Genomic DNA, 12,471 nt, shown 5'->3' with positions numbered 1-12,471 from the left:
TCTTGCAATTGTGAAAGTGTCTTTGTTTGCAGAAAAAGGAGGAGAGAGACATGGGAAAAGCAGATAACCAATTCATAGTCTAGATATGGGGACGCTCCTGGCCCTCCTTCCTTCTGAGTAACTGGTTTGATGGCCACATGGAAAGAAGCCACCTGCGTGCTGTCTGGAATCCCCTGTAACACAAGAGGCTCTACCTGCACGCACGCTACTTAAGCCTTGGCCAGACCTAAGGCCTCAGAATGCTTCTTGAGCACCGACAGAGGAGGAACAAAGACAATGACAGAGGAGGGTCTGGTGAAGTGGGTGCCAACCAAGAAGGTAGGGAACAAATCAAAAAGAACTTAGTTCCTGCCCAAGGACACAGGAATCCAAGGCCTGTGGCTGGAAGTCTACTCCAGAATTGGAGCCTGGTCAGGATGAGAAGTCTGGGTGGAAAACTCCACGTAACCCAAGTCAGAGCTGACGGGAAGACCCAAAGTGGCTTCGTGGGAACGTCTAGTGAAGTCCTCGTCCTAACCAAGGGGGCCGTGACCTGTCCTCCCCAGCCCCTGCCCCCCTGTAGCAAATTCACATGTCTGGGAGCAGTTAGGCAACTATACACTTGTTTTCCAAAAGTTTAGTGGCATATAAAAGGGCTGAAGCAAGTTCTTCCAGGAGAGCAGAGGTGCACACAGATTGGTGAAGAACTGGGGAAGGGGATAATGCAGGAAGGGAAGGGTCTAGGATATGGATGGAGAAAAAAGGACACCTTATTCCAAAATCAGGGTCACGTCAGAGAGAAAGGACCAGGTCATACAGGGAGTCCACGATGGCCAAGCAAAGAGGGTGAAGGTCTCCATACCCAACCATTGCCTACAACTGTGAAAAGGGCCCAGGCTTTATAATCAAACAGACATGGGCTGGATGGAGTCCGAGTGCTGTCACTTCTTCACTACATGGAAAATCGAGGAACTCACTGTTCCTCTCTGGGACTTATTTTCTTCATTTGTAATATGGGCCTGCTCCCCCTGCCTCAAATCCAAGTGAGGCTAAATAATAACAGAACCAGTTTCTTGGGGATGTTAAATCAAATCTGTAAAGCTCAACAAATGGCAGCTACTATTATAAATATTATTCCCTTTTCAGGAATGTCAGAGGCAGTTAAGGTGGCTCTAAAATTGAGGGAGCCAGAAGAGGAGATGGAAGAGGAGGAAATCAGAGATAGTTGAGGGCTGAAGACAGGTGATCCTACTTTGGCCCCTTCCCCAAAATCAGAAACAGACAGATGTCTCAGGACAGAGATCCCAAGCCAGGAGACAAGAGAACCCATGGGGTCAGAATACCCAGGCAGCAGCAAGCAAGGCAATGGCAAGGCAGCCCAAAGCACCAGCAGGAGAGGCCGAACCAAGTTCTCAGTATGGCTGAGAAGCAGAGCCAGGACCGGGAACAGGAGGCGGAAGGAATGTCAGAACTACAGGAAGCCTATATAGTGGGGCCCAGGGGCTCCGCCTACGAGCATGGAAGGCTTTCAGTACTCCCAAGCACTGTCAGCTCACGGAGAGCCAGTGTCCAGATCCATTCTCGACAGCTGTCTGTCTCACAACTCGGGCCTGAAGGTGTCTGGGAAAGCAGAGAGACCATGATAAAGTGGACCTCCTTCTCAGCGCCTGCTTGACAGCAGAGCTGTCTGGGGAGACCAGGGCCAGGGTGTGAGATGGGTCTTGGGCCAAGGAAGGGCCAGAGAACACAGGCAGACAGAGGGTAGAAGGAAGTACAGGGTTCTGGGCAACTGAGAGGGGCTAAGAAAGCTGAGGAACAGAGTGAGGGAAAGCCAGAAGGTGGGAGGACAGACACAGGAACAGAAACGGAGACGCGCAAGGGGAGCACAGCGCTGAGGGACCAGAGGGCATCTCGGGCAGAGGAGCCCAGCAGCTGCCTGACAAAAGGAGAAACTGCTGAGCTTCAGAAGGCATCTGACTCCAGAAAGGGGGAGGGGGTCTAAGGGATGTGGGGGAAGGGGCGAAGTACGGCCTGGCCTGGCCCAGGCAATGACTTCATAGGCATCTCCCCCCACTCCTTCCTGAGCCGCCAGCCCTGGTGACCCCCTGCCCACATCTCAAGGGTCTAGGCCAAGCAGGCGCTGACAGGGGAGAGAAGGGGCCCTCCTGGGCTGGGCCCCCAAGCCTGGCATAGTGCCTGCTGGGGAGGAGGGGCCTAGAGGCCCAGCCCTTGTCAGCATCCCGGCCGGCACTTCGGAGGCAATTAGCAGCCCAGCTGAGCTAATCCCCCGCCTGGCGAGGCCAACACAAACAGGCCCAGGCCGGGTGCACACTCGCCTCCCTGTTTGCTGAGGGGCCCAGTGGTCCGCCAAGAATAACACCAATAACCCGGGGCCTTCTCTAGGTTAAGAGGAGGACCAGGGCTTGCTGAAGAGCTGACAGTGCCCGACAGAGCATACTCTGGCCAGGCGCCCTGGCTGCCCCAGAAAGGCAGCCACTGTTCCCAAGCCTTGGGCCAGCCGGGAAGAGGAAGCTGGACACAAGGAGCCATATACTCTGATTCAGCACCCATCCCCACCTCAACCCATGCCACCTGTGAGGGAGAAGAGCCAGCTCAGGCCTGTGCTGCCTTGGCCAGCCTGGCAACAGAGCATGCTGGACACAGGAGCCCAGAGGCAATTCAGACTTGCACCCTGCCCTCAAGGGGTTCACGGTCTAGTGAGAGACCACACTGTGTATGACCTTGGAGCAGGGCCAGTCTCTAGTCCCATAAGCAACACCCCCAGACTTATTAAGAAGGCTACGGTAGAAGCCCCACAACTGAGAAGAGCAAAGGGGACCCAAGAGAAAATAAAAACTGAGCTCCAGAAACTGATAAATGGGGGACACAGCACCAAGGGAGACAGGAGGGATCCAGAACAAACTCTGGCACAGACTGGTCCTGGACCAGGAATTACTAGACATAATTAGTTCAACCCAGCAACCACACTGGGAGAGCCCAGGCCCAAGACAAGACCCTACTCCTACCCCCCACTTCCTGATTCCACCTCCCAGCCTTCAGCAGGACAGCATCGCCTTTTTGAGCCAAACCTTCTATTCTCAGTTTGGTTCCTCACCTACCCAGGTTCTTCTGGACTTTGTAGCAATATCAAGAACTGCAGCCTCCTTGGAGCTTCTACTTGGGAAAAGTGACACAGCCTCCCGAGATGAGCCAGGCCCCTCAGGACACTGTGTCAACCATCAGAAAGAATCAGCACCATCGCTCACTGAGAATCTGCTGACTACAGGGTCATGTCCACACTAACCATCACCCACCAGCATTACCCCACAGCATGATTACAAGCAAGCAATGGAACATATGTATTTCCTATTGCATAAACCAGCTGAGAGGCCGGTGTGTGACTTAACCCCATTTCACGGATAAGGAGACCGAGACCCACAGAAAGAAGAGACTTGCGTACAGCCAGGGCCCACGCCTTCAGGCTCCTAGTCAGGATGTAGTGTGTCACCAGGCCTCTTCTCTAATCCCACAACCATCTCCACCTTCCCTCACCCCACTGCTGGCCTAGATTGACCTTTGATAGTCCTGGGCCAAAGGGCCTCAGAGCCTTGAGCCCAGCACTCCCCACAAAGCAGCATTATGTCTCTGGCTGGGCTAAGGTCAAGTCTATGACTCTGCTGGAGACCTAACACATTGTTCTGTAGGTTTCATGCCCCAGCTTTCCCTGGGGCAGAGAGTGAGGAAGGCTGGAGTCACACTGCCAAGGCTGACAAAGCCAGAGCCGGCAATAGCAGCCCAGCCCTGGCTGGTGTGGCGGAAGGTATAGGTCTGGTGCCCAGCCCCCCAGACAGGCTGTTGGGTTCCTAACCACACCCAGAAGGGGCTGAGAATCCACAGCCTGAACTCTCTCCGGAGTATTCCCATGCCTCCTCTAGAACACCTAATCTGGACCAAGGTATAGAAGATGGTATAGAGGGCTCCTCATCCCCTTCAGTTCAGACAAAAAGGGAGGTATTTTTCAAAAAGATCTTTTACTAAGAAACTGAAGAAAAGCAAACAGATCGTAAACACACAGAAACCAATGGATTGGGGTGCCTGGGTGGCTCAGTGGGTTAAAGCCTCTGCCTTCAGCTCAGGTCATGATCCCAGGGTCCTGGGATCAAGCCCCACATCGGGCTCTCTGCTCAGCAGGGAGCCTGCTTCCTCCTCTCTCTGCCTGCTTCTCTGCCTACTTGTGATCTCTGTCTGTCAAATGAATAAATAAAATCTTTTAAAAAAAAAAAAAAAAGGAAGCCAGCAACCAGAAGATTCCAAGGCAGAACTTAAACAGCCCCTAACCAGACCCCTGTAGATGCCGCCTCTCTCTCCCTTCCCGCCACGTGCCGTCTCTCCCAGCCATCAGGACCCGGGTGTCACTCTAGCTCCACTGCTGACAGCCTGGGGAATGTGAAGCAAGTTAAAACTTCTGAATCTCATCAGTTAAAGAGAGGTGAGGACAATGGCAGAGCCAAAGTGGACCCTGTTCTGATTCCAAAGCCTCTACTCTACACAGCCCTCACCGCAACCCTGTCATTCTGGAGAACCAACTGCAACACTGCATGGGGTGATACTAACGTTTGTCATCAGCCAGCACCTGGCTCTTTCTTGAAGACAGAGGGAAACTGTGTGCTAGGCTGAGAGGACAGCAGTTTCCTGGCCCCAGAAGGGTGCAGTGACACTCCAGTGTGCTGGGTCTCTCTTCTCCTGGGAGTCTTTCCATCCCTTCTCCTCCCTTCTTCCTCCCTTCTCCTGCAGCCTGGGCCGCCTCCTCGCCACCATCCCGGACAGCGGCTGGAGCCACCTGGGAAGCTTCAGGGATGGCTGATGGTTATCGCGGCCAGGACAGGGCGAGTTGCTGCCCCTCTGATTCATCACAGAGCTGGAATAAATCCAGAGAAGCGACCAAGAGGATGCAGGGCTGCTGCTAAGAATTCAGACTGCTTCAGTCTGGGAAGAGGGAGGCTGAGAGAGAGGGTAGCTCAGTCACTCATCAGAGGGGGTTACGGGGAGGGAACTTTAGACTCATTCCTCAGAAGAGCAGGCACAGTGTGGTGCCAGAAGCCTGAGCACCAAAGTTGCACTGATCTGGGAATGAGTCTCCTCAGGCCTCTTGTGAGCTGGGTGACCTCAGATAAGTTAACCCCAACAGTCCCCACTACCCCTTGCCCCATGCCATTTCTAAGGCTACTGTGCAAAATGAAGTGTAATATAGACAGTGCCCAGTCAACAGTCACCTGGCCCATTACCCACATGCACGTTCTCCTTCCCACCGGGCCAGGTAGCACAGCCATACGTGTGATGAGAGCAGCCCCCCCACCACACACACCCCACCCCTGTCTGCTCTCAGGCACCCACCTGCAACCACAGCAAGAGTCAGTGGGACAGGAGGGCCCCAGTATGGTGGCGAGAGAAGCAGCTTACTCCCCTCCAACTTGCTCTCAAGCATCAGAACCCCCCTGTCTAGCCTGCCCAGCAGAAGTATCAGTTCATTAGCAAGAAAGGGGTTCTCAACGTTTAACCTACACCTCTTGCCTTTAGAAACAAAACCCTCACGTTATTACCTCCAGCTGACATTTTAAAATAAATCTGGTATCTAACATAAGCCTTTCAAATTACATGTTATTTGTCTACCCCGGGGGGGGGGGGTTCAGTGCTTAAAAGCCCTGGAGTCATGTAACCCCAGCTTTACCACGTCCTAGCTGTGTACCATGGGTAAGTCATTCCACCTGCTTCCTTGGTTAGAAACTGAGCTACTGTGTAGATAAAACACGAAAAGCACTTAGCTGCCTGTCACACTGCTGGTACCAGGCTATTAAGCTAGCACTATTGCTGTGGACATCACAGAATGCTCCTGTGGCCATTCCCTCGCCCACGATTCCAAGCCTGGCCAAGCCAGATGTTTCAGGGTGGAACCCCTGACTTCCGCTGGGCAGAGGACACACTTTACAGAAAAACAGGCAGGCACCCCTTTTGCAGATCTGCGCTTCCCGTGAAGTACACGGCACACAGGGCCACACACACTACTGCTTACACTTTCATATCCTCCTTCTCAGACTGGGAGCTCCCACAAGGTGGGATCCAGATCCTCTATTTTAAATGGGCAAGGAGGGGCAGGGAAGCTGTTGTCGGCCATCACTAAGTAAGTTTTCGATGAACCAATACAAAAAATTATGCAATGCAGCCATCTGCTGAGCCCCAGACAGGCTCGAGGCGGACTACCTGAGGGCAGACTGCGCTGGAGCAGGCGCACAAGTGAACACCACAGATCTGCAGCTGTTATTCTGCACTCCCTCTCCAGAACAAGAGAGTCAGGCAAACAGACGAAACCATCTTCATCTACCACTATGCCTGGATTGCAGGACCCCGCACCCCTTTCAAGGCCCCAGAGAAGAGCCTCAGCCGGGGTCCAGAGTCCTGGTCCCTGTGCAAGGCCTCCCCGGAGGGCCAGCCCACAAGGCCTCATTATAAATGGTGCCCTGGACAGCCATCTGACCCACTGTCTCCTGGTCCTCTCATCCCCGCGTTCCTGAAGCCTCAGCCAAAGACAACAGTGTAGACTCATTTCTTTGGGGCCCAGAGCAGAAGGCTCCCCAGCACCTGGGAGCAGCTGGAAGTTGGAACTCAAGGACTCATCGCCGCTGGTCTCCCCATCACGTGCCAAGTGCATCTATAAACAACCCTTCTCAATGGCTCCATGCAGCTGTTCCCAAGGGGACACAAGGGAGAGAAAGCAGCTAGAATCAGGGAAGCCCATGGCTTACAAGTCAGATCTGAGCCAGGCAGAGCTTGGTCTGGAAGATGCTCCCTGGGTATAGCCAGACCTGCGCTGCTGGCCCTGTGCCTAGAGTCTCAGATGGTTCCATCACTGCCCAGCATTGCCGCCCCGTGCCAGGCTGCTGAGACCCCCAGAGGCATGGGGCCCATGTCACACTGCTGTAGGTCCCACTGTTTTACAAGCTGGCGGAGAAAGAGCTTGCTGGGGCGGAGATGCCTGGATGCTGGGCTGTTATGCGTGATCCTGTTTGCTATAACACAGCCAGACATTCCTAGGACCTGGAATCGCGCCGAGGCCGTGGAGCTAGCTTTCCCGGCCATATATCTCCAGGCGGGGGACAGGCCTGAGACATCTGAGATAATAAAGACATGATTGTCTCAGCCCTGGGGCTTGTCTCCCCTTTGTCCCAGGGCCCAGCAGCCAACACGAAGTTTAAAGACATCATCCCCCTTCTCCTGGGAAAGTACAAATGCACCAGATTCTATCGCCCCTGGGGTGAGCTTCCCAAGAGCTAGGCCTGGGATTCCTGCTCTCAGCTCACCAGAGCAGAAAGCAACCAAGGGTCCATCCACTGGCAGCACCCAGGAGACTACAAGTAACTCGGACGCATGAGAGCCACTCGGGGACATGCTTCTCTGTGTACGCATCTCTGACTTCCCCCCAGCGCTACAACACAGCAACTGTGCTGCTTTAGGGATGAAGACACTGAAGCTGAGAGAGGTGCATGGACTCATCAGAAGTCACAGCTGTTCGATGGCACAGATGGTCTCAAACCCAGATCTGTTCTACTCCAAAGCCTGCAACTTCCTTAGTAGCTCTAAAATTCCCCCCACACACGCTTTCACATGTTGCTGCTTCCCCAGAGTCCTACTTTTCAACTCCACTGGGAGCGGCTTAACCTTCAACATCTGAAGGGAAAACTTCAGATGACTGAAGCAAAATGCAGGCTCCTTAATCTGCAAACCAAGCCACCGCCGCTGCCAACCTGGTCCCCAGTGAATCACGCCCACCTGAGTATGACCACGGGAGAGCCAACAACCTGCCCAGCGGCCCGGAGCTTCACAGAAGGAAAATGGACGGCAGAGGTGCTAAGGAGGAACCTTATCCATTTTGTGAATTTGTGCAATGTCAGTCCTAGCTCTCCTAATCACAGAAGCCACTTGGTAGAAAAGGGGCACCATCCACAATGAGGGAGGGGCTCAAGCAGAGAGGAGCACTGGCCTCCAAACCAAAGGCTCTGCTTCCATCTGTGAAATCTTATAGAAGCTGAACTCTACGCCAGTTTTCTCACTTGTAAAATAAACACCTGCTCTACTTGCCTCACAGGCTTCTTGGAAGAAGAAAATGAGATGGCATTATGACCCGTGCGTATTTCTTCCCCTGCTGGATTCTTCGGCACTCCTGACTGCCCCCTCTTCTCCCTGCCTCTCTCCTGTGCAGTCATCTGAACTCACTAAGTGCTTCACACTGTGCTGGATATACGGACAGCCTCATACACAGGTTAAGAAAAGATGACCGAAACATATGAAGATTAGACGGTAGGAGACCAGAGCCAAATGCCTGCCACTGAATGGCTGAGGCCAGGCCACAGTCTGTTTTAAGCTTCAGCCTGACCAAGTCCTCTGAGCTACAGAGCCTCAGGACCAGAGGTGTAGCCGCTCCTCCCCCCCCACCCCCGCTGCTTCACACTAACATCTGCCCACAGGAAAGGACATGGGCCACATGATCTTTGACGGCTACCTTCCAGCCCAGAAGCCCATCAATCTGCCTCTCTCTACTTTTTCCATCCTCTACTTGGGGGCCCTTGCAAACTGGGGAGCCTCAATTCTATTGGATATAAAAGTTCCCTCCCTGGGGGCAAAAGCGGGAGGAGGGGGGAAGAAACCAGTCAGTAGAAAATCTTTCTGAATAACCCAGGAAAAAGCTGAAGATTCCCCTTGCTCACCCTTCCTGGCCATCTAGGCTCAGAACTGTGAGAAAACGTGGAGGTCATCTGGCCTAATGGCCCAGTCCCAATGTATGCCTTTAAGAGGACTTCTCTGCTTGCATACATTCCAACCAACCTAAATCTTCTCCACAGCTCTGAAGTAAACCAATTCCCTCCAACGCCCAACCCACACATGAACATTTCACTCTTCCTTGGCAGCCTAAACTTGATTCTGCTGCTTGGAGGGACAGAATGTGTCTGTCCATAACAAAAGATATCTACAAGCTCCCCAAACAGAGTCTACACCAAAGCTTGGCTCATGATCCGATTTTTTTAAATGGGGAGAATAAAGACTGATGCTTGGTGAACTGGAAATCATGATCACTGGCTCTGGAAGGTAGTAATGGTTCTAAGAACTACAGTACAGGTTAACGGTATGAGTGACAAATGACTGTGGGCAGTGGGCTCTTTTCCCAGCAATTTGAAAGTTTGTACTTTTTTCCCAGGGGCAATAAGCAAGACAGAAATTCAAGAAACCTTTCTAAGTCCCAGGCACACAACCAATCTGATATTTCTTGCTATTTTTCTGCCATCTAGTGGCTCCTCTAGAGCATTACAAGTCTACTCTGGCAATTTTCCTCTGTCCATCCCTCCATTATCTTCCTAAATAACAGTACCACTTAGCCAATCAAGCATTATGCTGGGTGCTTCACTTGCATTACTGCTACTCTTCCGAAGACTGCATGATGGGCATTAATTCCATTTTTCAAACAGGAAATCCAAGGCTCACAGAAGTAAAGTCACGTGTCCAGGGCTGCACTGAAGGTCAGTGGAAAATGTGCTACCTAAGTCCATCCCCATGCCCTTGCATTGTTACTGCTTGTCCTGGAGGAATGAAGGCCCCCAAACTAAAGATAATCTCAGCTTCTCCACAAATCGCTATGTGCTTCAAGCTCCTCACAGTTGGCTACCCTTAAGCAGATGACAGCACAGCCTCCTCCAGCCCCAGGATACACTGGGCACAGCAGTGAGAACTTCATCTGAACACTGGAAGGCCACGCAAAATTTCTCCATCTGAATACTGGAAGGCCAATCAATTTCTCCATCTGAATACTGGAAGGCCACACAAAAAACATACACACAATTGTTCACAGAAGCACTATGCATAATAGCAAACCCAAAGGCAGAAACAACTCAAGAATCAATCAACTGATAAATTATTTAGACAAAACAGACTGTATATCCATACAATGGAACAACAGTCATAAAAAGAAATGAAGTTCTGATATATGCTAAAATATAAAGAAACATTATGTTAAATGAAAGAAGCCAATCACAAAAGACCACGCATTGTGTGATTCCATTTATATGAAATTTTCCAATTTCTACAAATTTTCAAATTTTCTACAGCAAGAGAAAATAGGCCAGTAGTTGCTTAAGGATGGAGAGACTGGGGGCAGGGGAGGAGGGTTTAGGAGGTGAAAGCTAAAGGGTATAGGGAGGGTTTCTTTCTGAGGTAAAGAAGGTAAAGATGCTCCAAAATATATTGTGGTCATAGCTGCACAAGTCAGTGAATATATTAAAAAAAAAAAAAAAGAATTATTATACATCTTAAGTGAATTGTACGGTATGTGGATTATATCTAAATAAAACTGTTGTACCCCACACCACCCCCAAAATAGTGAGGGCTGGGCTAAATAACCTCCAAAGGTCCTTCCAGGTTGGCCCTTCAATGGACGGAGCCATCTATCGTTGGCAGTCCCAGCACTGGTAACTTGGCCTGAACCACTCAAACTCCTATTAAGACTAGTCCCATCAAAGGCCACCTGAGAAAATTTGCTCCACGCCCTCCCCTCAAGCCCCTGGGCAGCCTCTGTCTCCAAGAGGTGGCCACTCTGTCTTCCAAACTTAAGATAGCAAAACCTCAGGCATCTACACACCCAATGACTCTAGGAAAGCAAAACAGAACAGATGTAGCCTGCCTCTAGTTCTGGTCTTTTCTCCTTTTACAGAGGTCTTCCTAAGCTCCTCCTGCCTAAGCTCAACCTTTCTAAGAATATTCATTCACACTTGGGGGGCCGGGGGTGCTGTGCAGCACTATGGCGGGAAGCCCATTGGCTCTGGAATCAGATGGATCTGGAGCTGAATAATGGTTTCATCTTTTTCTTTTTTTTAAGATTTTATTTATCCATTTGACAGACTGAGGTCACAAGTAGGCAGAGAGAGAGGGAAGCAGTCTCCTCGCTGAGCAGAGCCTGATGCAGGGCTCGATCCCAGGATCCTGAGACCATGACCAAGCCGAAAGCAGAGGCTTAACCCACTGAGCCACCCAGGCACCCCGGTTTCATCATTTTGAAGCTCTGGCTAGAACAAGTTCCTGAGCCTAAATTTCCTGAAAAATGGTTATAATTAAGCTCTCACTACTGTTATGGAAACAGCATGTGTTATCATTTGGGGATCATATCACAAGTCAGACCACTGTTCAAGACATCAGAAATACACCCTCGTCCTGTGAGCCTTGGCTTAGTAACCGAATATTCTTTGAGACAACCTACTGGAAAGCACCCCCTAACTGATTATTCCCCTCACTTTACAGTCTTCCAAGCACTTGAGTAGAGAGTATGATGGCCCTATAAGCTGTGGGGCAAAACTCCATCATGTCTGCAGATTTCCTGTTTTACTGTAACGTATTAAAAACTAAGTTTGGTACTCCTCACTAACAAGAACTGCTCATCCAGTCATTTAAAAAATGGGTATCCTCTGGGGCACCTGGATGGCTCAGTTGTTTAAGCGTCTGACTCCTGATTTCAGCTCAGGTCATGATCTCGGGGTTGTGAGATCAAGCCCTATGACCGGCTCTGAGCTGGGCATGGAGCCTGCTTAAGATTCTCTCTCTCCCTCTTATCCCCACACCACCACTCTCATTCTCTTTCTCCCTCTCAAAGAAAAAAAAAATAGAAGTGAGTATCCTCTTTTGTTAAATAGGAACAAAGTCCTACATTGTATATACTGTTCCAGGTTGGTTCTGCCACTAAATGTGGTATATGTGACTTTGAGTAAGTACCCTCTATAACCTTAGACCTCTTCTAGGTATAAAAGATCCACCCTAAAAACATGTGATCCCTAATACCGATCTGTTTAACAATCAATCAAGCAATTCATCTAAGTAAGGTAGGAAAGAGGTCTGTAACCAGAAAAATGCTATCAGGTCAGACTAGCCACTCACTAAATTTTTATCCATATATATTGGTACCTTACTACCAGACCCGCTCTCTGTGCGCTCTAACTTTTCTCTTTCTACAAGACTCAAAATGGACTTGTCATCGTTCTTTTAATAAACTCCTGAGAGGCGCCTGGGTGGCTCAGTTGGTTCAGCATCTGCCATCGGCTCAGGTCATGATCCCAGGTCCTGGAATCAAGTCCCGCAAGCCAGCTTTTCCCTCTACCTGCCCCCCACATCACTTACAATCTCACCCTCTCTCTCAAATAAATAAAATCTTTAAAAAAAAATTAAAAATAATAATAATAAATAAACTCCTGAGGAGGTAAGTATTACTGTTATCCTCACAAGGAAAATATCAAAGTGAAATATCTCAGCCAAGATCACACAGCACATAAACAGTGGATATAAGATTCAGACACAGGCAGTCTGGCTCTAGAGTCCCTGTTCCTAATTACTCCTCTATACTGCCTGCTGCAAAATAGACAAGATATAAACAAATGTTCCCTGAAATGAGCAAACACCAATGAG

Source organism: Mustela nivalis (assembly GCF_964662115.1).
Source record: "Mustela nivalis genome assembly, chromosome: 10".
Classification (NCBI taxonomy): domain Eukaryota; kingdom Metazoa; phylum Chordata; class Mammalia; order Carnivora; family Mustelidae; genus Mustela; species Mustela nivalis.
The sequence above is the reverse complement of the archived record's forward strand: the minus strand, read 5'-3'. Positions refer to the sequence as shown.